Source organism: Agelaius tricolor, unplaced genomic scaffold, assembly GCF_023055355.1.
Source record: "Agelaius tricolor isolate 1412-34295 unplaced genomic scaffold, bAgeTri1.0.p SCAF_11, whole genome shotgun sequence".
In the NCBI taxonomy this organism is placed as follows: domain Eukaryota; kingdom Metazoa; phylum Chordata; class Aves; order Passeriformes; family Icteridae; genus Agelaius; species Agelaius tricolor.
The window spans coordinates 24669337-24678125 of record NW_027269271.1 but is presented as its reverse complement, the minus strand read 5'-3'; positions in this window follow the sequence as shown (position 1 = coordinate 24678125).

Genomic DNA, 8789 nt, shown 5'->3' with positions numbered 1-8789 from the left:
TTTGGGGGGGGGTTTGATTATTATTTCAAGCAAATTTAATGCTATAAAGGTTTGGCTGTCTAAAATTTCCTTAAGTCTTGTCAAAGTCGGCATCCCAGAATTCAGGAAATGAGAAGGCAGATGAAAGGTCCCTTGAGTGTGTGCAGTGAAGGCAAGGCTCACTCCAGATCCAGCTCTTGGGAGTCACTCCAGACCCTAAAAACACCCTAAAAGTTTCAAAGGGTTTTAATGTCTCATTAGATAGCAGAGAATCCACTCCTTAGCCAGGGCTTTCCTCTGTGGATTCTTTTGTGTAATAAAGACTGAAGTCACACTGCAGCCTTAATATAATTCAATTAAAATGTCACTCAACTGCTAGTTATAGGAGGAGGTTTCATTAGTTCCTGTGATTGCAGAGCTGCTGGTTAACAGAATTGTTATTTTGTACTTAGTACCAGTGAGTTTCCTTCGCTGTTGCCCAGCTCCATGTTGTGACAGTGTTCCCCAGGATCCCACAGCTCACTGTTGTTCCCTTTCCATCCACTCAACTTGAATGGGTTTGTGTTATTTATTGGTAGCAACAGCTCACCACTGATCCCTTTCTCCAGGTGCTGGTGTCTGAGTACCTTGAATGGCACAGGTTCCCACACAGGTTCTTGGGGACATGGCTGGAATCCTCTCACTGTGAAAATTTGTTGATTTCTGCCTCCAGCCATCAAATCTCAGATAATGTTACTTTTCTTTCTTTTTTTTTTTAACTCAAGAAAATATGTTTCCACTGTAGTAAACACTGCGACAAATGACTAGCTTAGTTGTTTCTATTTTTAATAAAAGGAGTCTTTTACACCATAAAAATATCTTCTGGCAGGTTTCCTATTCCATGTATTTTTAATAATCCTTTACATTTTTGGTAGTTGTTCCTTGCAGTCTGACAGTTGTTTAATTCAGGATTTGTGTCTTCCAAAAGTTAAATTTCCATGGATTTTCTGATTTTCTTTTTAGTTTTGAGTCTGGCTTCCTATTACATCCTTGAATGTGCTGGTTCACATGACCCAACTGCTTCTTGAGGGCATTCTGTAGTCTTTTAAAGTCAGATACATGTGTACTCTGAGGATCTAAGATAGTGTCTTCAAAAAGTTTTGGTTACAATCTTAGTCCTTTCCTGTGACTTTAATTTCTTTTTGTTATCTTCCTTTTTATGCAGTTTTCTTTGAAAAAGGTAGTGCTATTTGGGTGATTTTAAAGAATTATTATCATTTTGTAAAGTAGTGAATATAGGTATGTTTTCATTCACCTAAAAATGTAGTTTCTATCATTTTATTCGCCTTTATGCTTTATTTAATCTCCTGTCACAGTCCCTGTTAGCATGAGTTCCTATCACTGATAAGTATTTTCTACCTTGTAATTATGGCATCCTACTCATGATCTTGCCTTTTCTAAATTTACAGGTAGACCTCATTTGTTGTCATTTGAAAACCCCCGTTCTGTTGCAGCCATTTTAGGAGCTTAAAAATTTTTCTAAGGTGTACTTTAGGAATATTTTTCATTTTGTGTAAGCCTATTTGCCTGTTTATGTGTCCTAATTAATTAAGACTGATTGCGTAAGGGAAAGCATTTCCAAACTGGTGGCAATGGCGAAGGAAAATTTTCAGTGACAGCTATAAACTCGCTGATGCAGAAGAACAAAATAATTTATAATTTTGTGGATGTAATGAAGAAAAGAGGGGGAAGATAATTTTTAGAACCTGAGATTTACAGAGAACACTCCGTTGCTGAAGTACACTTCTTCAAGGTTTAGACGAAGGTGAGTCAGACGTTGTGTGGCTGTTGCAGCATCGTCTAACGTGGGAAAACCAAACCAAATAAACAAACAAAAACACCAAAAAAGTCATCCCCGCCTTGGTGCGGGTCCCCCGCGCCTTCGCACCGCGCTGCCCCGGCTCCCCGGGAGATGCGGCGGAGCGGGATGGGGCGGAGGCACCTCCCGGGCTTGTCCCGGCACCGGCCGGACCCTCGGCCTCTCCCGGGCGGGACGGAGCCGTCGGGGCAGAATTCCCGGGGCGCCGGGCGCGGAGCCGCCCCCGCGGGTGTCCCTTCCCTTCCCTCCGCGGCCGCGCTGGCTCCGCACCCGGCCCGCTCTGCCCGCACCTCCACTGACAATTATTTAGAAATTATTTAGAAGATAATTAAAGCGAAGCCGAAAGAGGGGGAAGCGCTCGGTGCCGCGCCTTCCCCCACGGGCGGGGGCGGAGATGGGGCCGCTCAGCCCGGCTCTGGGCGAGGGGCGCGCAAGGAAAAATTGGGCATTCCCGGGGGAAAAAAAACCCAACAAGCCACGAACAAACAGCCAACCAACCAAACAAATGGAGCCACATGCTCGGGCATCGCCCCAGCGCTGCCCGCTCCCGCGGGGCTGAGGGCACCGGCCGGGGCTGGACCGTGCCGTGGGAGATTGCGGATGGTCCATGAATAACTTGAAAGAAGTCTGTGTTTGTGTAAGAGCCCCTCATAATATCGCGTGACAACTGGAAAAAGAATACAAGAATAATTTTTTGCCCCAAGTGCGTGTGGTTTTGGATGACGCTGTCGCCCGCCCCTCCGCAAACCCCCTCGATGTGTCTCTTTAACGATAAGAGACTGTGTTTATCTGTCGCGTTCCGTCAGGATTGTTCTGCTCCTGGGGCAATAAACACGGAAAGGGGGGAATCCTCTGGCAAATCCGCCCGGGGTTGTCATGATCATGAATCAAAATAAAAGGATTACTCTTCTGCTTTCGGCTAATGAAAAAATTTAGCCTCCAAAGTATGGAAGCGCCGCGATGTGCCGAGCCGGGCTGCGGCCGGGCAGATGCGGGAGCGGCGCGGGGGGGGCGGCCCCGCACCTCGGGGTGTCGGTGCCGCTGCCACGGGCGGGGGCATTTCCCCGCCGCCCCCTCCCCGGACCGGTCGCCGGGCCCCAGCAGGCAGGAGGGAGCTCCAAGGTTTTTAATTACACTCCTTCCCTTTGCTCCCTTCATTTTTCTGCACCCTTTGCAGTGAGACACACTTGGAATTAGAGTGGTTGTGACATTTTAGTGGCAGCTTATTGTGCGGAACACTTAAAGTTTAAAAAACAAGCCCCATAGAAGTTGAGGGGCTTAAAGCAGCCCCCTTTGTGGGGCAAGACATAGAGTTTTGATTCTGGACAATGGTGTTTCTCAAATTTCTTCCAAAAACCTGCACCCCATCTGTGATCTCAATGAAATCGCTTTTCTCTCTCCCTTCAATTCATTTGGCAAAGGCGAAGCAGATGCATGGGACGGGGTCTGAATTTTAATTATTAGGTTTTACCTGAAACAAAACAGCAAATCCTTTTTACCATGTGTTTGAAGTTAGGAGACGGGTAGGGGAATATAAAATATAATTAAAAAGCTCTCGGATCGTTAGGGAGCTGACAAGAGCCTTTTTAATGAACCTCTCGGAGCGCCCTACGGTAAATTAGCAGAGCGGGGCTTTCCCGGCTCCGGGCCGCTGCCCCCGCGGTACCTGCGTGCTCCCGGCGGGGCCAGCGCGTGTCCCCGCGGCTGCCGGGAGGCTGCGGCACACGCGCGTGTCCCTGCGGGGCCGCGGCCGTCCCCGCGGAGCCTCCGCTGCCGCGCACCGCCCGCCTGCGCGGGGCCGCGGCGGCACCGCCGGGCCCGGCCGCCCCCGGCCCGCCGGGGTTCGCAGCGCTGCCGGGACAGCCCCCCCCGCCCTCCCCGCTTCCCGCGCATTAACTCAGAGCGCATTTAACCATCAATAAGGTGCGGGGGGGGGGGGGTGGGGGGGAAATTGTCTGTCACTTTAATCCATGCCCGAGGGGCTGGGAAATAAAAAGGGAGAGGGAGAGGGAGGGAGAGAGAGAAAAGCAAAGGTCTTAAAGAGCCCCAAATCCACAGGCGAGCGGTGGGAATGCGGAGCCAGGCTCGGCTCCCCGGCCCTCCGTGGGCAGCGAGCCCCGAGCAGGCAGCGCTGGCTGCGGAGGTCGATCCCGTCTGCTCTGGGAGAGGAGCCGCTCTCTTGCCGCACTCCCTCGGCCAGAAAGGGGAACTCCTGCCCGCGGCTTCCTCCGCTGAGGATCCGCTCGGCTCGCGGGTGGAAGAAGGGCAGAGCAGAGCTGGGGGCCGCCATGGGCACCCCCACACCCCCGTGTCCCCGCAGGGCGCTGTCCTCTGCCGGGACGCGTGGCGTTCCCTCTCCTCAGGCAGAGGATGCTCCCCTGCCCGCCCCGCTGAAGCGATTGAGGTTTCCTTCCCCTCACTTGGGAAGCCCCAGCCCGAGCCTCAGCCAAACCCGGGGGACATCAGCCAGCGCCGAAGGCCCTGGGGACGGAACACGGATTTTTAATTTTTAGCTCCAGCACACGGGGGAGGAGGGGTGATGGATGGATTTTTGCGTGTGTGAGCTTTTTTCCCCCTTTCTGTGTGTCGGTGTGCGTGTGTGTGGATGGGCACAAGCTCTCAGAGAAAAGAAATTTTAGAGTAACAACTAAAGGCTTTCTTGTGCAGTTATTTTAAGGGCTTTGTTCAGTGCCTGAAGGGGGATGCGCCCATTTGTTCGGGAGGGGATTCATCACATGCCCCTTTCATGTGAACCAGAGGTTAACAACCTAATGAGCACTTGGTGAAGAGATGAAGCGTGTAAAGAGCCCGATTTTCCCAAATCCTGGTCTGCTGTCTTGGGGATGTGCTACTCTAACCTCTGCTGGGCTAATAGTCTCCGCACTTCCAGCGGGGAGGCCCCGGGAAGCCCCCGGGTCCAGCGGCGCTCAGGCGGGGCAGCAGCAGCGAGGCGGCTCGGTCGCGATGCCCCGCCGGGGAGCCGGGGGGGCTCGGCCCCACCGCTACATATGTTGGGTCAAGTCTCCCCATTGTGAGCGTGTAAAAAGGTGTAAAAACTCAATCATCTGTAGCTTTTTTAAAGGGAGGGCTTACCCTGGATTTGTTGCATAATGGATTGTTAAAAAAGTAGAGGGTTGAATTAAAACTGTTCCCTAGTCACTTTTAATTAGACCACTCTATTTAATTAGCAAAGTTGAAACATGCAATTAAAATTAGCTCAGTTTAGCACATATTAAAGGAAATGGGAGACGCGGCGCCGGCTCATATTAAAGCGAGTCGGAGGAGAAATGGCGGAGGAGCCTGAGAGTAGGCGAAATGACTCTGGAGGTAAATCAGCCGGCGGCCATCTGTCAGAGGACCCGCCGTGCCCCTCCATCGCCATGGGCCCCGATCCCAGGGTCTCTCCAGTGACCGTCCCCGCACGGCCGGTGCCGCGGGAGGGACGGTGCGAAGCCCTTCGAGGGCCGCGTGTCTGTGTCTTTGGGATGTGCTCTTCCCCAAAAGCCGCGGTTGGGAACCTGCCGGCCCCGGCGGATCCCCGAGGGGTCCGGCAGCCCCGGCCCCGCCGCCCGCCCCGCTGGGGTCCCCCCCGTGCGGCCGCCGGGCTGCGGGAGGAGAGGAGCCCGCGCAGGAGTGCGCGGAGCCCAGAATTTCCCTTATTTTCTTCCACAAATCTTTCCCCCTTGTCGCTTTTTCCTCCCCCACTGGGAGCCGGGAAATCGAGTTAATAATGTTTCAAATACTTGAGAAGTCCGGGCTAACGGGAGTTCCGTCTCCCTTTCCTCGCTCCGGATCTGAAGAGATTGCCTGGACTAGGAGGAATGTGCCTTTTTCTTGAAGGGGGGGTAGTGGTGGTGGTAATTTTCATTCTTGTAATATTGGTTTGGGGATAATTACTTTTAATGTCAAAAAGATTTAGTTTAATATCATCTCTATTAGGCGGCTGGGCGGATAATTAAAAGTGAAGATGATAGCAGCAGGGAAACAGATGGCATTTGCTTACTTTGATTCAGTAGGTAAATAATGAAAAAGTCAATGGCAAACCCCCTAGAACAATTGAAACCTTAAAGAGCACTAACATTAGCAGGTACTTACAAACTGTCTTCCGCTAAGAACGAGATGAAAATACACTAATCAAGAACTATATTTCTCTGGGATGCTTCCGAGGGCTGCGCTGCCTGCGGGCGTGCGTGTCCCTTCCCCCGCATGGCAGCCAATAGCCGGGCGCTTTTTAATTAAGATTTTACTACTGCAACTGGGGGAAGCTGCAGCAGCACCGTTGCCGCAGCCCTCTCGAACTTGGGCACCGGAGCAGCCGTACACGGGAAGCTTTTAGGAGAATCAAGGGCAGTGAGGAGAGAGAGAAAGAAACACCGGAGAAATCGGGGCTTCTTCAGAATAAATATATTAAATTAGCATTTAATTTATCGTGTTTTAGCGGGCTGACCCAGCCTTGAGCGCTGGGCCATGGTGCGTTTCTGGATGCTGCCAGAGTCAAACGCGCAGCGGGGATAACCGAGCATCAACCGGGGCACCGCGCAACGAAACGCGGCGTCTCTGGGCATCCCTGTAACGAAGTAGTATCGACTCCACGCGTCTGGAGGGCGCGGGCTGCCCTGACCACGGTGAGGGTCCCTCTAGCACCCTTTAGCCCCGGAGGTCGGCGCGTTGCGTGCCCGGCCCGGGCAGGGCACCCGCCCCGCTCCCGGTGCCAGCCCTGCTGCTCCTGCGGGAGGAGGAGAGGAGCCGGGTCCAAGCCTGAGTTCCTCGCGTGGTTTGACGCTGGGAGTTGCTCCCAGAGCCAAGCTGGGAGCGAGACCAGTCTCGGGGGCTTTAAAGTCGCGTTTCACCGGGTTTGGAGAAATGAATTTCTCTTTCTATGTCCCGCCCGGGCAGCGGGAGCGCGGCTGCTCTGTGCGTGCCTAAAACAAACATCCCTCCCCCAGAAAGACACGGGAGCGGGGATGTACAAGAAGATTTTATTGTGCCTCGTCAAACAGAAATGAATTGCAGTAGGAGAGAAGGGAAGAAAAAGGGAGGGGTGGGGGGAGAGCAGCATCCACCTCCCCGCTGCCTCCCGTCCGTACTCACACACTCGCTGGGCTCTGGCAGGCCGGGACAGAGCTGGAGAGAGCCCCGAGCCCACGGCAAGTCCTGGCCGCGCCTCTGCTGCTCCGGGCGAACTCCCAGCTCAGGGGTGCTTGGTTTGAACAAATCTGTGAAATGTGCGCATTTCTGTCTGGGTTCACAGCGAAAGTTTTCAAAGGAAAATACGGACAGGGGAGATATTATTATTATTATTATTATTATTATTATTATTATTATTATTATTATTATTATTATTATTATTATTATTAATTTTTAATTTTAAAAATGTCAAACCGGTGAGAAGCGTCATTCCGGGCTCTTATTTTCTAAACGAACCGCGTAAGAGAAGAGCAACACAGGAATAGTTGTGTCCCGGTTGGAAGCGGCCCCTCCAGCCCCTTTCTTCCTGGAGAGCGGAAAGGCAGAGTCTCCCTGAGCCCTGAGCAGGGTGCCCAGTCCGAGAAGAGGCCTCGGCTCCGGGTCAGGAGCGAGCCCGCCAAGAGCGGCGCTTCCCGGGAGCGGCGGCTTCGCCTCCGGGCGCTGCCGGCCCTGGGGGCGGCCGGAGAGGAGCGGGGATGGGAAACCGCCAAGAGACCCTGAAACCGGGGGAGATTTGGACAAATGTCCTCAGAACTTGCTAAATCCCGCAGTTGCGTTACATATTCTTGCAATTTTAAAATTTTTATTTAATAAACCCCTTTTGTTATGATGTCGGATTGGCAGTGAGTGTAACATTTAAAGCCAGCACATGGCGAAGTGTTTTGGAAGAGGGGGTGTCCTCTGCTGGCTTTGGGCGAACAGCAGAAACAGGCACCGGGTGTTTTCGTGCCCAGCTCTGGGACAGCGCACCCCAGCTCTGCGTGTCACAGGGAACGGGGCCCAGGAATCAGCCTGGGCACAGAGATGCTGCACCTTGCGTGCTCCAACTTCAACAGCCCCGTTTGCGATGTTACTGAAAGCCTGAGGCTCCGAACAGAAACCACCGCGTTTCACTGGCTCATTACTGACCCACTCTTGGATTGCGTTGTTTTTTTGTTTGTTTGTTTTGTTTTGGGTTTTTTTGTGGGTTTTTTTTTTTTCCTTTTTCTGTTGGTTGTTTTTTCCCTCATGGTTGTTTCCAAACTAGATAGTTTTAAACCGCCATAAACGGAAAGGATAACCCAGCCCTTTAATTGAAGTCAGAGCTGAAGGACAAGGGAATGGGGGAAATCGGCGTAACCCGTCCTGTGCTGTTGTCGGTGGCGGGCTGCCTCGGGGGGCAAAGGGAAGGTATTTGCTGAAAAAAACCCATCGCAACCCCAAACAAACCTGCCAGGAAAAAGGGAGAACATTTTCTTAATGATAAACAAACATAAAACAATACTTTATATGTTTCTTATTAGGTCTGATCGAGTTCTACGAATTCCCAATTAAATCCGATGGTTTAAGTAATACTCCCCGGAGAATAAAATTAGTGGTTGCGAATAAAATTAATCCGGATATTTTGACTTGGCTGCTGTAATAAATAAAGGTGTTATAACACCTAAATCACGAGGAGTGGGCAGCAGCTGCACCCGCAGAAAATCGGGTAGGAAAGCGCTCATTTCGGGTCCAAAAAAAAAAAAAAAAAGAAAAGAAAGAAGACGGATGGAAGTGTAACAAAAATATTGAAAATTTGGAGGGCTCTGCAATTGCGCTTTTCGCAAGCATGGAAGGAGAGCGACCAAGGGGAAGCGCGTGTCCAGCAGCGAGCGGGGCTGTCCCGCGGCCCTGCGCGGTCCCCAGCGCACCGAGGGAGCCCCGGGCAGCGCCGGCACACCCCGAGCAGAGCCGGGGCTTTCTCTCAGGGCCCGCAGCTCCCGGGAAGGCACCGGGAACAGGTCCC